Raw genomic sequence first — 19,185 nt, 5'->3', positions numbered from 1 at the left:
AAACTCAGCCTGAAAATCAGAGGGAAATCCTTCCAATAAACACACTCAATATCCAACACACAGCTCCAGTCAAACAGTTCAGCACAAAGCACCGAGTAAACAGCTCTCTCAGCTGGATCTTCTCACACAGCATAAAGGACATTTCCACCCCGACTGCCCACAGAATAGTCAGACTGCCTGAAGATTGGTGTGAATATTATGGGATACAATTTGTATCAAAGCTGCTCCTTCGCTCACCATCTCCTCACTTGGTTTTCAGTCCCTATAGGAAGTGAACCAGCTCTGGAAGAGGAAGAGGAGACAATGGGCAGAGTGGGTGGGCTCTCTGATTGACGTCTCTCACTGCCAATCCAAATATTTCTGGAGCAACATGAGTTTCCTGAAAATGGGCAACTGACTGGTCAAGTGGAAGTCATAGTTTGGAGACGCCACTGTTGGACTGGGGTGTAAAAAGTTAAAGATCACACAACATCAGGTTATAATCCAACAGGGTTATTTGAAAGCACTAACTTTCGGAGTGCTGCTCCATCATCAGGTGGTTGTGGATGTCTTATCATCTTATTCTCCACTACCACCTGATGAAGGAGCAGCACTCTGAAAGCTAGTACTTCCAAATAAACCTGTTGGACTATAACCTGGTGTTGTGTGATTTTTAACCTTGGTCAAATGGAGGTGACTTTCAACATCAGGTCAGGTCGGGATTTAATTTTGTCATTGCAACCACTGTCTCAGTACCCCGTCCAATAAATTTAAAAACGTCCATCAGATCACCCCTCAGCTTACGAATATCTGTAAAATATAACCCTACTTTATTTAATATCCCATTATAATTTAATGCTTGCAGTCCAGGAATCTTTCAACAAAGTAAATTTACTATGCGCTCCCTCTAAGGCCAGTATCTCCTTCCTCTGGTGAGTTGCCCAGAACTGCTCTCAACATTGCAACATTGTCAAATCAGAGCTTTGTGTCACTGTAGCATAATTCTATCTCCTTGTATTCTTTTCGATATAAAGGCCAGAATTTCAGTTGCCTTTCTTGATTGTTTTCTGTACCTACCTGTGGCAATTTCATGATATTTGGATCCCCAAGTCTCCTTGATTGCCCACTTTAGACACAATACCCTCCACCTACCCAGATGAATGCAGCTCTAATAACTAGCTCACACTTTCCAGGACAAAGTTAAAAATCACATACCACCAGTAATCGTCCAAAAGGTTTGGATTTGGAAGCACTAGCTTATGGAGCACTGCTCCTTCATCAGATGGTTGTGGAGTATAAGATCATAAGACATAGGATTTATAGCAAATACTTACACCTCAAGAATGAGGCTGTGTGTGACTGGTCAGGGTGAGATTGTTAAGAAGTATAAGTGCACTTCAAAGTGGTGAGAGCTCCAGTGGTTGATCAAGCATCATGAACCACTGCCTCATTCTGACAGGTTAAAGACTGTGAGAAAGTGAAGACTGCAAATGCTGGAGATTAGAGTTGAAAAGTGTGGTGCAGGTGAAGCACAGCCGGTCAGGCAGAATTCGAGGAGCAGTAGAGTCAACGTTTCAAGCCTCAGCTCTTCATCAGGAATGAGGGGTTGGATCAAGGCGATTAAAGATAAATGGGAGGTGAGGTTGGAGATGAGGCTGGGGGCGGGGGGGGGGGAGGATAAGGTAGCTCAGAATGCGATAGGTCAATGAAGGCAGGGAGGCGATAGGTCAGAAGGGAGGCTGGAGTAGATAGATGGGAAGGAAGATGGACATAGGACAGTTCAAGATAACGGTGCAGATTTGAAATGTTGGATCTGGGATAATGTTGGGGGAGGGGAAGGGAAGAAACTGGTGAAATCTACATTGACGCCGTGTGGTTGGAGGATCCTAAGGCAGAAGATGAGGCATCTTTCTTCAGGCGTCACGTGGCTAGAGTTTGGCAGTGGAGGAGGGCAAGGATTTGCATATCCTTGGTGGAGTGGGAGGGAGAGTTAAAGTCTTCAGCCATAGGGCAGTGGGATTGTTTAGTGTGTGCCCCAAAATGTTCCCTGAAATGTTCTCCAAGTTGGCATCCTGTCTCCCCAATGTAGAGGAGACCACAGCGGGAGCAACAGACACAGTAGATAATGTGTGTGGAAGTACTGGATTACTGGTGCTGGAAGAGCACAGCAGTTCAGGCAGCATCCAACGAGCAGCGAAATCGACGTTTCGGGCAAAAGCCCTTCATCAGGAATAAAGGCAGTGAGCCTGAAGCATGGAGAGATAAGCTAGAGGAGTGTGGGGGTGGGGAGAGAGTAGCATAGAGTATAATGGGTGAGTGGGGGAGGGGATGAAGGTGATAGGTCAAGGAGGAGAGGGTGGAGTGGAGAGGTGGAAAAGGAGATAGGCAGGTCGGACAAGTCCGGACAAGTCAAGGAGACAGTGCTGAGCTGGAAGTTTGAAACTAGGATGAGGTGGGGGAAGGGGAAATGAGGAAGCTGTTGAAGTCCACATTGATGCCCTGGGGTTGAAGTGTTCCGAGGCGGAAGATGAGGCGTTCTTCCTCCACGCGTCTGGTGGTGAGGAAGCAGCGGTGAAGGAGGCCCAGGACCTCCATGTCCTCGGCAGAGTGGGAGGGGGAGTTGAAATGTTGGGCCACGGGGCAGTTTGGTTGATTGGTATGGGTGTCTCGGAGATGTTCCCTAAAGCGCTCTGCTAGGAGGCGTCTAGTCTCCCCAATGTAGAGGAGACCACATCGGGAGTAACGGATACAATAAATGATATTAGTGGATGTGCAGGTAAAACTTTGATGGATGTGGAAGGCTCCTTTAGGTCCTTGGATAGAGGTGAGGGAGGAGGTGTGGGCACAGGTTTTACAGTTCCTGCGGTGGCAGGGGAAAGTGCCAGAATGGGAGGGTGGGTCGTAGGGGGGTGTGGACCTGACCAGGTAGTCACAGAGGGAACGTCTTTGCGGAAGGCGGAAAGGGGTGGGGAGGGAAATATATCCCTGGTGGTGGGGTCTTTTTGGAGGTGGAGAACTGTCGGCGGATGATTTGGTTTATGCGAAGGTTTGTAGGGTGGAAGGTGAGCACCAGGGGCGTTCTGTCCTTGTTACGATTGGAGGGGTGGGGTCTGAGGGCGGAGGTGCGGGATGTGGACGAGATGCGTTAGAGGGCATCGTTAACCACGTGGGAAGGGAAATTGCGGTCTCTAAAGAAGGAGGCCATCTGGTGTGTTCTATGGTGGAACTGGTCCTCCTGGGAGCAGATACGGCGGAGGTGGAGAAATTGGGAATACGGGATGGCATTTTTGCAAGAGATAGGGTGGGAAGAGGTGTAATCCAGGTAGCTGTGGGAGTCGGTGGGTTTGTAAAAAATGTCAGTGTCAAGTCGGTCGTCACTAATGGAGATGGAGAGGTCCAGGAAGGGGAGCGAGGTGTCAGAGATGGTCCAGGTAAATTTAAGGTCAGGGTGGAATGTGTTGGTGAAGTTGATGAATTGCTCAACCTCCTCGCGGGAGCACGATGTGGTGCCAATGCAGTCATCAATGTAGCGGAGGAAGAGGTGGGGAGTGGTGCCGGTGTAATTACGGAAGATCAACTGTTCTACATAGCCAACAAAGAGACAGGCATAGCTAGGGCCCATACGTGTGCCCATGGCTACGCCTTTGGTCTGGAGGAAGTGGGAGGATTCAAAGGAGAAATTGTTTAGGGTGAGGACCAGTTCGGCCAAACGAATGAGAGTGTCAGTGGAAGGGTACTGTTGGGGACGTCTGGAGAGGAAAAAACGGAGGGCTTGGAGGCCCTGGTCATGGCGGATGGAGGTGTAGAGGGATTGGATATCCATGGTGAAGATGAGGCGTTGGGGGCCAGGGAAACGGAAGTCTTGGAGGAGGTGGAGGGCGTGGGTGGTGTCTCGAACGTATGTGGGGAGTTTCTGGACTAGGGGGGATAGGACAGTGTCGAGGTAGGTAGAGATGAGTTCAGTGGGGCAGGAGCATGCTGAGACAATGGGTCGGCCAGGGTGGTCAGGCTTGTGGATCTTGGGAAGGAGGTAGAACCGGGCAGTGCGGTGTTCCCGGACTATGAGGTTGGAAGCTGTGGGTGGGAGATCTCCTGAGGTGATGAGGTTCTGTATGGTCTGGGAGATGATGGTTTGGTGATGGGGGGTGGGGTCATGGTCAAGGTGGCAGTAGGAAGAGGTGTCCTCAAGTTGGCATTTGGCTTCAGCGGTGTAGAGGTCAGTGCGCCAGACTACCACTGCGCAACCTTGATCCTCTGGCTTAATGGTGAGGTTGGGATTAGAGCAGAGAGATTGGAGGGCTGCGCGTTGTGAGAGTGAGAGGTTGGAGTGGGGGAGGGGGGGGGGTCGACAGGTTGAGGCGGTTAATGTCCCAGCGGCAGTTGGAAATGAAGAGGTCGAGGGCAGGTAATAGGCCAGCGCGGGGTGTCCAGGTGGATGCAGCGTGTTGGAGGTGAGCGAAGGGGTCCTCGGAAGGTGGGCGGGAGTCCTGATTGTGAAAGTAAGCTCAGAGGCGGAGGCGACGGAAGAATTGTTCAATGTCACGGCGTGTATTAAATTCATTGATGCGTGGACGGAGAGGGATGAAGGTGAGTCCTTTGCTGAGGACTGATCGTTCATCCTCAGTAAGTGGGAGGTCTGGAGGGATGGTGAAAACTCAGCAGGGCCGGGAGCTGGGATCTGGTGTGGGTGTGGAGCTGGGAGTGGGGTCGGAGCCAGTACCTGGAGTGGGTGTGATGGTGGGGGGAATGGGGGTGGAGGCATGAGCAGGGGTAATGTTCCCCTCGGGGTTCTGGGGGGTGGAGATAGTGACAGTGGGGTCTGTGGGGAGCGTGTCAGCAGAATGCAGGTGAGTGGCGCTGGTGGGGTTGGAAGTGGTGGTGATCATGGCAGTAGGGGTGGCGGAAGTCACTGAGCGTGTGGCATCAGCGATGATGTGAGGGCCGGAAGTGGCTGTGGGAGTGGCCATGATGGAGGCGGAAGTGACATCATCACTCAGCGTGGGGGTGGTAGCTGCGTCAGCCGCATGGCTAATGGCGTTTCCGAGGCTAGGGGAATCTTCTGGGATGTTTGAGGAGCGCTGATTATGGAGGTGGGTGAATAAAAGTTTGTTGTACTTACAGTTTTTGATGTTTGAGATGAATGTGTGTGGAAGTGCAGGTAAATCCCTGTGAGGTGTGGAAGGATCCTTTGGGGCCTTGGATCGAGGTAAGGGGGGGGGGGTGTGGGTGCAGGTTTCCTTCCCTTGCCACTGCAAAAAGTGCAAAACCTGTTCATTTGTTCATTAGTTGAGGCAGAAATTCAAGAGAGGTTAATTGATCTTCAGAGTGATATAACTGCACGTCATCAGTTCAGTCAGTTTCAAAATGATTTTTGGATCAAGACTGATCTGCCGAATAAAGTTACAACACCCTGAGAAAAAGCCCAACATTTTTTAATGCCTTTTCCTCAACATATTTGGTTGAGAGCTGATTCTGCAAGGTCAGTAAATGACAAAATCCAGGAACAGAATTGATATCGCAACAAGAGGTAATCTTCAACTGTCACTGTCTAGTTTGGAGCCCATTATCTTGAAACTTGCAGAGAAGCTCCAAGCTCAAGGATCACATTAGGCCTCATAGATGTTTAATTTCATACAGTCTTTTTTCTAAGTTTTGTCCAGTATGTCAAAATGTTCAAGTTTTCTACCTATCTGTTAGTGTTGCAACCCAGTTTGAAAGTGGGTCCTGGAACCTGAGAAGAGCTCCAAGGGGGGCCTTGGCCAAAACACAGTTGAGAATCATTTATCTACAATGACAAAGGCAGCAGATAGATGGGAACACCACAACCTACAAGTTCCCCTCCAAGTACTTACCATTTGTGTCCCCAGCCAGAACTTTGCTGGCTGTGCATTCCTTACTATGAAATAATGTGAAAGGTAGGCCTTATCTTCCTAAGGTGTCAAGATAGTGTTTCCTCTCTTTGCTGAATGATCAGCGCAGGCTATAGTAAGCTGACATAGACTTGCCAATTAGTCCCATTTCCTTCTCGAGTTATTGCCACTTCACGGTCATTCAGCTAATTCAGGATATCTCTGCTTAGTGTTAGCAATATGTGTAACTAGAACAGATGGCAATACCATTTGTTCTGTCCACTTGTGGAATGCATAATAGAGCCTTAGTTTTGAACTTAATGACTAACCATAATTTAGTACCAACTTGTAAGCATGCCAAACTGTGTGATTAACGATCAGCTCCTATCTGTTTTCTCTATGTAATCCTGTGTATGCCTCTGCAGTGGACCTTGAAGGATCCTTGATCTAGTTTGCCGATGATATGCTTGTGGCCTCAGCCTCACCTTTGGCTTGTATGTCGGACACTGTAGCACTGCTCCACTGTCTGCCTCAGGATGAACATAAAGTCTCACTGGAGAAAATGCAGCTGTGCCAGAAGTGCAGTACCTGGGATATGAGCTTACACACAGTCTCAGAGGTTTATCTCCGGATCGCGTTGCTGCCATTGTCAATCTCTCTCCTCCTGCTTCGCGTACTGAACTGCTGTCTTTCCTGGGCATGGTGAACTATTGCAGACACTGGATCCCAGACTATCGTCTTATTGATGCGCCTCTCCGTGAGGCTGCCTCACCAAAGCAGTCAACTTGGGTGACATGGATGCCTTAGATGTCATGGGCCTTTGACACACTTAAACAATGCCTAGGTTTGGCTCCTGCTTTGGGCATACCTAACTACACGCTGCCCTTTCATCTTTATGTACACGAAAAAGAGGGGTATCTGTCTAGCATTTTGACACAGATGCATGGGGATCTCCGGCGCCCTTTTATTCTGTACAGTTACCACCTGTTGTAAGGGGAATACCGGCCTGTTTGCGTGCTGTGGCGGCTGTCACTTTAATGGTAGAAAAGTCCATCCCTATTGTGATGTATTATCCATGCACTGTTTTTGTGCCTCATTCAGTCTCCCTGCTGCTAAATTCAGCAGCAACCCAACATTTTAACAGCATCAGAGAACCCGTACCAATCTTACATTGCAATGTGCACCCACGCTGAACCCGGCCACACCTCTCCCAACCTCCCACGACCCACCTGAGGCAGACCATGACTGCTTGAATGTAGTCTAAGAGGTTGTCACCCCCCCTGCCCTGATCTCTCTGAAACCCCGTTAGACAACCCAGACATGATTCTCTTTACAGATGGTTCCTCATTTTGGCCCGTGGACCAACAAATGTTGTGATTGGCACCCCCTTCGATACCCTCGAATTGGCTGCATTGCTGGAAGGGACTCCTGCGCAAGTAGCTGAATTGTTTGCCCTCACCAGAGCCTGTATTCTAGCTGACAGAAAATGTGTTAATATTTACACTGACTCCAGAAATGGTTTTGGAGTAGTCCATGAGTTTGGAGCCCTATGGAAACATACAGGATTTATTACTTCCTCTAGGTGACCCTTGCAACATGCCCTGCTCATTAACAACCTTCTGCAGGCTATAATGCTTCCCTCTGCTATGGCTGTGATTAAGTGTACGGCCTGTACTGCTACAGATGATCCAATATCCCAAGGGAATGCGTTGGCTGACCAAGCTGCCAAATGAGCAGCTTTGATTCCCACTGTGTATGTTTCGCAAGCTCTCAAGATGGGGAAGTCAAAAGACGTTTTAGACCTAGCGGCAGCTGGGATGCTAGCCGCTCAGCAGGACGCCCCTCAGGCCGAGAAAGATAGTTGGGCACGTATAGGGGCTAAGGAATCAGGCAGCTTAGGACTAGTACAACACCCGGATGGTGGAACCGTCTGCTCCCGCCCACATCTGCATGTTTTGGCACTGGCTGCCCATGGAGTTGGTCACACAGGAAGACGGGGAATGATCCATGCAGTAAGACAAAGCTGGTATGCTCCCGGTTTCACTGCTGCAGCACAAGCGCTAATTTTCCGCTGCCTGATATGCCTACAGAATAATAATACTAAACCAGTGGCCAAGTATGACCACTTCCCTGGACTGTTTCATCATTTGAAAATTGATTTTGCCCATTTGCCACCCAAACAGAGTTTTAAATACCTGCTGGTCATAGTGGGTATGTTTTCCAAATAGGTGGAAGCTTTCCCTACATGTAACGATTAAGCTAGAACAGTGGTTAAGTGTCTCATGAAGGATGTGATTCCCCGGTTTGGTGTCCCGAATAGTGTTAACAGTGACAGAGGCACGCATTTTACTGCTGATGTCACAAAATGGGTTCTTAAAATTTTGGGTATTACATGGAAACACCACATTCCGTATCAGCCCCTGTCCTCGGGGATGGTGGAATGGATGAATGGCACCCTTAAAACTACTTTAACTAAGGTCACCCAGGACACCGGTCTGCCCTGGCCAGAGGCATTGCCACTAGCCCTTTACACTCTCTGGAGCCAAGTTAATCGAACTATGGAACCAACTCCCATTGAGGTACTCATGGGCCGCCCAATGCCCATGGGGCTCCGATCCCCCAAACTTCCCGCAGATGTGGCACTGCTTCTCAATCACGAGTCCCTTCTGGACTATGCCAAGTCATTGTGCCAGGTCATCACCCACAACCATGAGTTGGTCAAGGAGGCCCTAACCACGCCGGGTAATGGCCCCATGCATCCGTTTCACCCTGGGGAATATGTGACGATAAAATCCTATGAAAAGAATTCTCTTTCTCCTAGGTGGAAAGGCCCATACCTCATCCTCCTAGTGACCCAAATGGCTGTCAAGGTTGAAGGAGTACCTGAGTGGACACACGTCACCCGTTGCAAAAGAGCACCTTCGCTTGAACAAACTGACCAGAAAATTCCTGGACAACAGACACCAGAAGCACCAGCATGCCCGCCGGCTGTGCCATCTGGGGAGTGACTGTCTGCCTCTTCTCTGTGTCCCTCCTAGCTCTGTACCCCCTGGTGGGGCTTGAATGGGATCAAGGGAACAGAACACGGCATTTTATCGTTCGCGACTTACATACTAACACCTTCCTGCTCATGACTAACCGTTCCCACTGCTGGGTATGTGCTCACATTCCCATTCATTCTCAAGGGGCAGTCCCCCTCCAACCCATCCCATTCAACGAATCTGACACTGCTGAATTGTGGTTGAAACAGAATCGGTCCTCTGAGGTGGCCACGATGCGACTTCCTAGTGGGTTCAAGAGATTGGGCCTTGCCAGATAATAGTCGTCCTCGCTGGAAATCAGCGGGTTGTACCTTGAACAAGTACAAAGGCTTGTTCCAGCCCTAGTACAACCTCTCTTGTACACCCTCTGCCCTGGTCCTTACAAATACCACGGGGCTGGGTATACCCCTAGGAACTATTTGTTTTAAGAGCGACTCTCCCTGGATACATCACTTGCAACTATTCCCTGCTCCTTACCTCAAAGTTTATCCAGTCCACTATAAAGAGTCAGTATACTCAACCTTAAGACCCCCAATAAGACTTTGGGTAACACCATTTTTAGGACTTTTTAGACTGGCGCCCAGACGAACCATCTCGGTGCTTATAATGGCATCTATTTCATTTGTGGCCATAAGGCCTACCCTTGGCTGCCAGTCTCCTGTGTTGGTAGCTGCTATGTTGGGTATGTAGTCCCCTTCATCTACCATTTCCACTCATCCCCATTTGAGCTGCTCAGGACTCACTCCAAAAGAGCTTTATCTGCATTTGAGCAGTTCCTAGCTGTATCCACCCTTTTCTATGGGACCGCCTGGCTGACCATCGAATCCAGGCACCTGGCATCCCTCCTAGAGAAGGTGGCCTTTGACATAGCCTTAACCCTAAAGGAGATCAATGAGGAGATGTTTGCCCTTCACACGGTTGCCCTCCAGGATCGGACAGCGCTGGATTACCTATTGGCCGAGATGGGGGGCACATTTGCCCTCATTGGCTCTGCCTGTTCCCCCAAATCCCTGATGCCAGTGAAAATATCACCAATCTTGCTGACCACATCCACAAGGTGGCCACAAGGCTTCATACTGCCAACTCCTTCCTAATCCAACTGAGAAACCATTTTGTGTATCCAGCCAGAACTTTGCTGGCTGTGCATTCCTTACTATGAGGTAATGTGAAAGGTAGGCCTTATCTTCCTAAGGTGTCAAGGTAGTGTTTCCTCCCTTAGCTGAATTAGTCAATTAGACCCACTTCCTTCTCGAGTTATTGCCACTTCACGATCATTCAGCTAATTAGGGATATCTCTGCTTAGTGTAAGCAATATGTGGAACTAGGACAGATGGCAATACCATTTGTTATGTCCACTTGTGGAATGCATAATAGTGCCTTAGTTTTGAACTTAATGACTAACCTCTAATTTAGCACCAACTTGTAAGCATGCCAAACTGTGTAATTAACGATCAGCTCCTATCTGTTTTCTCTATATAAGCCTGTAGTATCCTGATGTACTTTGGAATAACACCGAGCCACAGTTAGGACGCTGAATTCCCCATGATGTATCGTGTAATAAACTAATCAGTTCGCAAGGTCTGTGTCTTGAGAGCTTTCTTCAACAGAAATATAGTGTTGTTCCTTCCCTGTCTCTGGGTCAAAAACCTGAAATTCCTTCCCAAAGGACATTGGAGAACAACCCACAGCATGTGGACTACACTGGTTCAAGAACGCAACTCACGATCACCTACTCAAGAGCAACTTGGAGTAGACAATATATGCTGGTCAGCCAATGATGCCCATTCCCCACAGGTGAAAAAAAAGGAACTGCATTTGCTAAACTCAGGCAAAATATAATGTTACTGAATATACTTGAATTGTTTGATTACAAGTAAACTAACTCAATCATGATTTGTTGGTTTCTCTACTAATTCAACACAACTTCCACATTATCATGCAGCAGACTCTGTTGAAATATTTCACTCTTATTCACAGTAGGGAACATCCTGACACATTTTCCTGAATCATCTTCTCCCTGTGACTAAGAAAATCCTTTGAAGGAAACAGCGGCATCTGTGCATAATCAGGAGCTTTTGTACATATTGATGTTTTCATTTGGTGATGTTTGATGATCAGGTCAAAGGTTAAGTTGACCGTCTTGAAATGATTGGCCTGATGGTGGGAGAGGTTTTGAGAAAGACCGTGCTGAGACAGAAAGTGCTTTGGAATGACAGCTCTCCTGTAGAGGGTAAAAAAAGATAGCTGTCAGCGCAACGGGAGCAGATGACCTGGCTCCAAGTCTGTGTGGAGATGGTTATATAAGAAGAGGTGCAGGTGAAAACATTCTGGCACATCTCAGTGTAAGGGATTGTCTCCCATGTAGATTTGCTGATCTTCTAAGAGGTTTAACACTGCATAAGCTTTATTAGAGACCTCCTGCAGATAGGGTTTGTTCATGACAGCACTGATTGATAGGAAGATAGGAGCAGAAAAAGGACATTCAGCATGTCAAGCAGCTCCACCATTCAACCTAATCATCCATTTCAATGCCATTTTCCATATGCCTTAACATAATTGGTATTTGGCAGTCTGTCACTCTGTACTGTGAACACATTTGAATGACTGAGTTTCCTCAGTCCTCTTGGATAGAGAAATCCCAAAATTCACAACCCTGAGTGTAAAAAGAAATCTTCATCTCAGTACAAAATGCCTATCTGAGAGATTGAAATTCTGCCTTCAGATGCTTGACTCTCCATCCAAAAGGAACTTCTTACTAATAATTAGCCTGGAGAAAGTGAGGACTGCAGATGCTGGAGAGTCATAGTCGAAAAGTGATGCACTGGAAAAGTGCAGCAGGTCAGGCAGCATCCAAAGAACAGGAAAGTCGTCATTTTGAGCACAGCCCTTCATCAAGAATGTTGGGTGGTGAAGGTGGCTGAGAGATAAATTGGTGGGTGTGGAAGGGGCTGGGGGGGAAGGTAGCTGGGAAGGCGATTAGTTGATGAAGGTGGGGGTGTAATTGTAATAGGTCAGTGGAGCCGGGGTGGAAGGTAGGAAGGAAGATGGACAGGTCACGAGGGTGATGCTGAGTTGGAGGGTTGGATCTGGGGTGTGGTGGGGGTTGGGGGAGATTTGGAAACCAGTGAAGTCGATGTTTATACTATGTGGTTGAAGGATCCCAAAGTGCAAGATGAGGTCTCCTTCCTCCAGTTGTTGGGTGGCTTGGATTTGGTGGTACAGGAGGCCCAGGACTTGCATGTCCTTTGGAGAGTACAGGGTGGAGAGTTGAAGTGGCCGGCCACTGGGTGATGGGGCTGTTTGGTTCATCTGTCCCAGAGATGTTCCCTGAAATGCTCAGCGACCGCAGCAAATCCAAAGTCTCCAGAAACAGTTCTTCCTATGATCCTCTGCTCCAAGATAACAGCAGCCACACATTGCCACCTACACTCCCAGTAGTCAGCCCTGCCCCAGTTCAGGTCCACTCTCCCACCCCAGCCCAATCCCCAAGTTCCTGATGAAAGGCTTATGCCCGAAACATCAACTCTCCTTCTCCTCAGATGCTGCCTGACCTGCTGTGCTTTTCCAGAGCCCCACATTTCGACAATGATAAACCTGTCTATCCTTTTATATATTTGGTAGGTTTTGGTGAAATCACCTTTTGCTTTTCAAAACTGGTGCATGTACAGGTGCAGGTTCCCCATTCTCTCTTGATAGAACAGTCTTGCCATCTGGGGAACAAATCCAATGAACCTTCGCCTTTGGCAAAATCCTCCTTAAGTTAAAAGAACCAAAACCGCACACAATACTAAGGTAGAGTATAACCAAAGTTCTTTATAACTCAAGCAAAGCTGTGTTACTCCTATACTCAAATCCTCTTGTGACTGAAGGCGAGGTCCCATTCACCTTGCCATGTGGTCTTTGGCACAGCAACAATGTCACTGGATTGCAAATGGACCAGGTAAATAGCCTGAGGATACAGGTTTAGAAGCCAGCATGGCAGCTCATGAAATCTGAATCAAAAGGGGGAGTTATGGCTGGGTAGTAATGTTCCAACCTCTGGATCGGAAGGTCTGCATTCAAATTCCATATACCCTAGAACTGAATCATAACTCACACAGAACTGTTATTTGAAAATAATTTAGCGTTTCCAGCAGTGTCCTTACCTCTGGGTCAGAAGGTCCAGGTTTAAGTCCCACCTGCTGCTCAGGTTGTCATAAAATATTCAAAATAGGGCTGATTAAGACTAATTTAGCGGCTCTTGCAGTGCAGTGGTAGTATCAATACCTCTGGGTCAGAAGTCCTGGGTTCAAGTCCCAACTGCCCTGGAGCTATACCATCATTGTCTTAACAGGGTGATTAATAATTTATTATTAGCCTTCATATTTGGTTGCTGTAATTGCACATTAGCCTTCAGTAATTGATTTATGAGGACACCCAAGTACTTTTGCACATGAGTCATAGAAAGTTTAGCACGAAAACAGACTCTTCGGTCCAAAGCCTCCATACCAACCAGTTATCCTAACCTAATATCGTCCCATTTGCCAGCACCTGGCCCATATCCCTCTAACTCTGCCTATTCATATACCCGTCCAGATGCATTTTCAAATGCTGTATCGGCAATTGCTATCCTTTTATCACCTAACAAATACCCTGAATATCTGTTCCTCTCACCAAAGTAATTAATTTAATATATCCCAATTCTGTTTTCTACTACCAAGTATTAACTAAAGTCCCAATACTTAATTCATGTCAGTACATGTGCTTTAATGTGCTTTAATATTGCCAACCAAACTCCTGTAGGGAACTTTTATCAAAAGCTGGAAATTTGAAAACCAGTGTATATTCCATCCAATGCATTTTGATCAATTCTGTGACAACACCAATCTCCAACAGGTTTATCAAAATACATTTGTCAAGCTTGATTTCCCATTCACAAATCTATGCAGATAATGCCCAATCGGGTCATTGTTATCAAATGTCCACTTACCATACCTATAATACATTCCAACATTTTCCTTGATACTGACATACCAAGGTCTGTCGTTCCCACTTTTCTTTCTCCCTCCCATCTAAAACAGTGAGGTCACACTTTCAACCTGCCAATCTGCAGGAACTGTTCCAGAATCTGTAAAAGTTTGGAGATGACTCCATAACTCCATTTTCAAAGTTTTCCAGAATGTAGCATATCAGGTTCCAGACTTATCAAACTTTGTCCTATTTATTTTGCCATTAAATCTTTTTTTTTTGTAAATATATTTATTAGCAAATGTTTATAACTTTACAAACATATAAAATTATTGGAAAAAAAGAATAACAAATATCAGTATAATAAAAAGAAAAAAAAACACAAATTACAATACAACTACTATCTACTAACTACTAACCTATCCTATAATACAAAGCAAACCCTAACACTGTGCAAAGCAACAGCAAAAAAAAAGAAAAGAAAGAAAAGCAAAAAAATACACAAAATACAGAACAGCTATGCTCGGCACAAAGCTCCCAAAGGAAAGGGAGCATTGTATATATACCCATATTAACTCAGGAGACCCCCTCCAGGGCCCCAGGCTTGACAAATCTAACCATCTTGGTTAAACAAATGCCCTAGTTAAGATAACTGACAAATCTGTTTCCAAATAACTCAAGTAGGGCTGCTATGTCTTAAAAACATTGTCTGTTGTGTGGTGCACCATGTTTGTAAAAAGGTCCAAGGGAATGTGCTCCGTAATAAATTTCTGCCATCCCAGCAAGCCCGGCGGGTTCTCAGCACCCAGTTCATCAGAATATTCTTCCGTGCACACTATGCAAGAATATTAAATAGTTTCTTCCCAAGCCTGTCAAAAGATGGTAAATTCGGTAGACCTAAGAGGAGAGATATCGGGTCTACTTTGACTTCAGTCCTCAATACCCTCCCTATCTCTCCCACCACAGTGCTCCAATAAACACGGAGCCTGTGGCATGTCCAGAAGCAATGGGTAAGGGTACTTACATTATTTTACATTTGGGGCACACTGAAGATGCCCCTTTTTTAAACTTCGCCAGACGGTCTGGTGCCAGATGAGCCCTGTGCAGAACTTTTAACTGCGTAGCGCATGTCCTGTTACAGATTGAGATCTTTCGGGTATTCTCCCATACGTTCTTCCATGTTTCAGAAGAGATCTCCACTCCCAGCTCTTGCTCCCAGACCTCACACAACCAGTTAATATCCTGCCAGGCCCTGCCACCCAGCAGGCGATAGAGGGCACTAACCGAAAGGGTGCTTGTGGAACGTAGCAACAACCTCTCTGTATTGTGCTTATAGAGCTTAGTGAGAAGCATAGTCTTCCTCTGGATGAAATCCCTAACCCGAAAAAAATGGAAAAGGTCTCTGCTGGGCAAACCGTATTTGCGGCTCAGTTGCTCAAAAGACATCATAACCTCCCCATCAAACAAGTCTCCCAAATTAGAAACTCCTCTTGCTGTCCATAGTTTGAACCCTGAGTCCATTATCCTTGGTCAGAACCCTGGCATGCCAACTATAGGTGTAAGTGGTGAAGTCTTGGATAAACAACCCTCACTCTGACGCATCGCCCTCCAAGCCTTGACTGTACTAATTACAATGGGGTTCCGGCAATGGTCCATAACTGTCCTCATCTTATCCATGAACAACAGGTTAATAAGAGGACACTTTGCTTGGGAGGCCTCGATATCCAACCATATTGAGTTTGGATCCTTACCTACCCAATCACAGACAAAGGACAGCAGGGAACTCAATTGATACCTTCTGATGTCTGGGAACTCAACTCCTCCCCTCCTTGAGGCAACTGAAATTTAGTAAGTTTGATGAGGGGCCATCCATGATGCCAGACAAAGGAACCAAACCACCCCATAAGCTTCTGCAGCGTTGACCTGGGAAACATTATAGGGAGCATATGTATGGATAAAGCAAACGAGGAAGAACATTAATCTTAATGAGAGATATTCAGCCCAGCCATGAAATTGGAAGAGCCTCCTATCTCTGGAGATCTCACCTAATATTGTCAAGCAAGTGAGCAAAGTTAGTCCAAAATAACAGATCAAAATGCCTAGAAATTGGAACCCTGCCTGTGACCACTTAAAAGGGAACTTAGGGCCACCTTCAACTTCTGGTACATCCTTCAGGTTCCCCAAAGGCATAGCCTCCGATTTTGCAAAGTTAATCTTATATTCTGAAATAGCCCCAAATGAATTGATACATTGTATCAAATGGGTACGGAGGTCATCGGGTTCGATAAAAACAGAAGGACATCATCCGCATACAGTGTAAACTTGTGTGCCCTCGATTCCACTTCCGGAGCGGTTATGTGGACGTTCTGACGAATAGCCTCTGCCAGCGGCATTATCACCAACATAAACAACAACGGTGAGAGGGGGCAGCCTTGCCGACTACCCCTACCAATTGTAAAATTCCCAGACTTCACCCTGTTGGTGATGACCGCAGCCAGAGAGTAGTGATATAAAACCTCCACTCACCTCGCAAAGACTCCACCCAACCCAAACTGTTCTAAGACATAAAAAAGATACAGTCATTCCACCCGGTCAAATGTTTTCTCTGCATCTAAGGAAATCACCAACTCCTGAATCAATTGTTGCTGACAAGCTTGGACCACATTCAGAACCTTCTAATCTTATTAGAGGACCTATGGCCCCTTATAAAGCCTGTCTGGTCCTCTTTAATAATATGGGGCAACACCCTTTCCAATCTCAGCACCAGGATCTTGGACAGAATCTTGAAATCAGAATTTAATAGAGAGATGGGCCTGTATGAGACATAATCCTCAGGAACCTTCCCCTTCTTAAGAATTAGGGAAATATTAGCTTCTCTCAAAGATGGTGGTAGGCGTTCATGCATATAGGAGTGATTGTACATCTCCAACATCGGCCCTGACAGAATCCCTATAAACTCCTGATAAAACTCACCTGGAAGACCATCAGGGCCAGGCGCATTCCCTAGCTGACGTTGCCTAGCTGCCTCCTGTATTTCCTGAACTGTCAAGGGGGCATTAAGGAGAGAGACCAGTTCCAAGGTTACCCCTGGGAGGTCCAGGTTCTTAAAAAATGTCTCCATTTTAGCCCTCCGGTCCTCACAACCTTCAGACCGATACAATTCAGAGTAAAAGCTCTGAAAAGCCTCATTAATCTTTTTAGCATTGTTTGTAAGGATCTCGGCGCTGCCTCTGATTGCAGTAATGCATTGGGGAGCACGCTTTTTCCTCATCAGGTACGCTGAATACTTCCCTAGCCTATCCCCATATTCGAACAGCTTTTGTCTAGCAAAAGCAAGTTCTTTCTTTGCATTTTGTGTCAGTATTGAATTCAAGGCAGTCCAGAGGGCCATGATCCACTGTAGATTAGTCACCGAAGGCTGTACAAAATGTGCTGCCTTGGCGGCTTTCAACTGTGTCTCAAGTAGATGCTGCTGTTCCTTCTTCTGTCATTTCCGGCTATCGAATAGGAAATAGCGAATCCCCTAGCAAAGGCCTTAGCAGTCTCCCATAGCATAGATGAACTACTAGCTGTGCCTGAGTTGATAGTCAAGAATTCCTGAAACTCCTTCAAAAAGTATTCCACCAATTTGGAATCCTTAAGGAGAAAAGGGTCCAAACGCCAGTGCCACAAACCTAGCCCCTCATTCTTGGCCTTAACCTCCAAATACACTGCTGCATGATCAGAGATAGCTATATTCCCAATTTTACAACCCATAATCGAATCCAGAAGGGCCAAGGGAGCCAGAAAGAGGTCAATCCTCATGTGACATTTATGTGGGTTTGAAAAAAAGATGAAGTCTCTGCCGGTAGGGTGAAGATATCTCCAAATATCCATCAGCACCAACTCCTCGCATAAGTCAACCATCTGCTTGGCCTGCGAAGAAATAGTTGGGGGCCCACATGACATCCTGTCCACTGTCGGATCCAAAAGATAATTTAAAAATCCCTATAATAATGTGCCGTGTTCCAAAAGCACTCAACTTAGAGAATGTACTAATCGAAAATTTGAGGGGATGTGCCGGAGGACAGTAGACATTTAAAATGCCATATTCCGACCCATGTATCAGGGCTTTAAGTATCACAAACCGTCCCTGCTCATCTTTCACCTGCTCTAATAATGTGAACGGAAGATTTTTCTGGATAAGTACAGCCACTCCCCTACTTTTAGTAGGAAAGGATGAAAAGAATACCCGGTCATAACCCCCCTGTTGTAATTTTAGGTGTACCCCATCATCAAGATGGGTTTCCTGCAACAAAGTGATATCAACCCTTTCCCTCTTAAGGATAGAAAGCACTTTTTTTTTCCTTTTAATAGGCGAATGACTTCCCTTAATGTTCCAGGTGCACCATTTAATAATGTGGGATACAGGTAAATTAATGTTACTTCTGCAATTCCATTTTATAAAGTAAAATGAACTCACACCAGTGTGTAATTGTTTTAGCTACGAGCTGAGTCAACAAGAATGGAAACGATGTAGAGGAAATATATAATTGTTTTTGTATTAGCTAAAACTGTATGTCAGAAGGTAGACATTATGGGCAAGTAGATAAGATGTTGTGAGGGGATGAAGTTAAGCTAGATACGCCTGTACAAACAGTAGGTATAAACATCTGTTTCCCACTTTTACAGAGACAGAGGAACAAACCCTCGGGAAAGGCACAGATGAAGGGGGTAAATAATGATGAAGAAAGAATAAGCCCAACAATGACCTACAGCAGGATGAGGTCAAACAGCCTTGTGAGGCCAGAAATAAGCATTTGGGTTGTGTATGTCCTCTGCCTTATAGACACTGGACATTACACCCACTTGCAAGTGTAAAATAAATGACACTACTGATTCAGATCTTGTCTCGGACTGAAATTATTGAAGTGAGTGAGCTTTGTTTCTCACAATTGGGGGTTCGTCCGGGATTTTCTTCAATCGCCGGGGGGGGGTAGTGGCTGGCCTTGGACACTGGGAAGACATGTCCCGTTCCCCATTGAGGAACGGTCTCGTGTCCCGGTTTGGTCCGCTCCCTTGGGCGACTGGTACGAATCCCACAAGAGAGACATCTGAATCAGACAGTGATAGGAGGTCGATAGAAAATACGGCACAAAGGGGCCAGGCAACTCTGTGCACAGACCAAGGTAAGAAAGTTGACTTTTAAGTATTGCCTTGGTGGCCGGGATTGAGTTTTAGTAGTTAATAAGGGACTAACGAAGGAACTCAATATGGGTTGTGCCGTGGGTAAGGAAAAAGCCTCCTGGAAAACAAAAGAAGGAAAAGGCAATGGAAATGGAGGCAGGGTCCCTTACAACATACCTCCAGAAAGTCCTTTGGGCAGGATG

General features: G+C 46.4%; 1 long non-coding RNA gene across 1 annotated transcript in view; it reads left to right on the top strand.

Annotated features, from left to right (window-relative positions):
- The window catches only part of LOC140455688 (uncharacterized), a 30,840-nt gene extending 20,394 nt beyond the window's left edge, over positions 1 to 10,446 (top strand). The window contains exon 2 of the long non-coding RNA XR_011952954.1: positions 8,650 to 10,446. This is a non-coding gene — a long non-coding RNA (uncharacterized lncRNA). The remainder of the gene's footprint in view (positions 1 to 8,649) is intronic.
- Positions 10,447 to 19,185: the final 8,739 nt, after the last annotated feature.

The sequence above is a fragment of the Chiloscyllium punctatum genome, chromosome 30 (assembly GCF_047496795.1).
Source record: "Chiloscyllium punctatum isolate Juve2018m chromosome 30, sChiPun1.3, whole genome shotgun sequence".
Taxonomy (NCBI): domain Eukaryota; kingdom Metazoa; phylum Chordata; class Chondrichthyes; order Orectolobiformes; family Hemiscylliidae; genus Chiloscyllium; species Chiloscyllium punctatum.
Note: the sequence above shows the minus strand (reverse complement) of the source record. Positions and strands in the feature narration are given on the sequence as shown.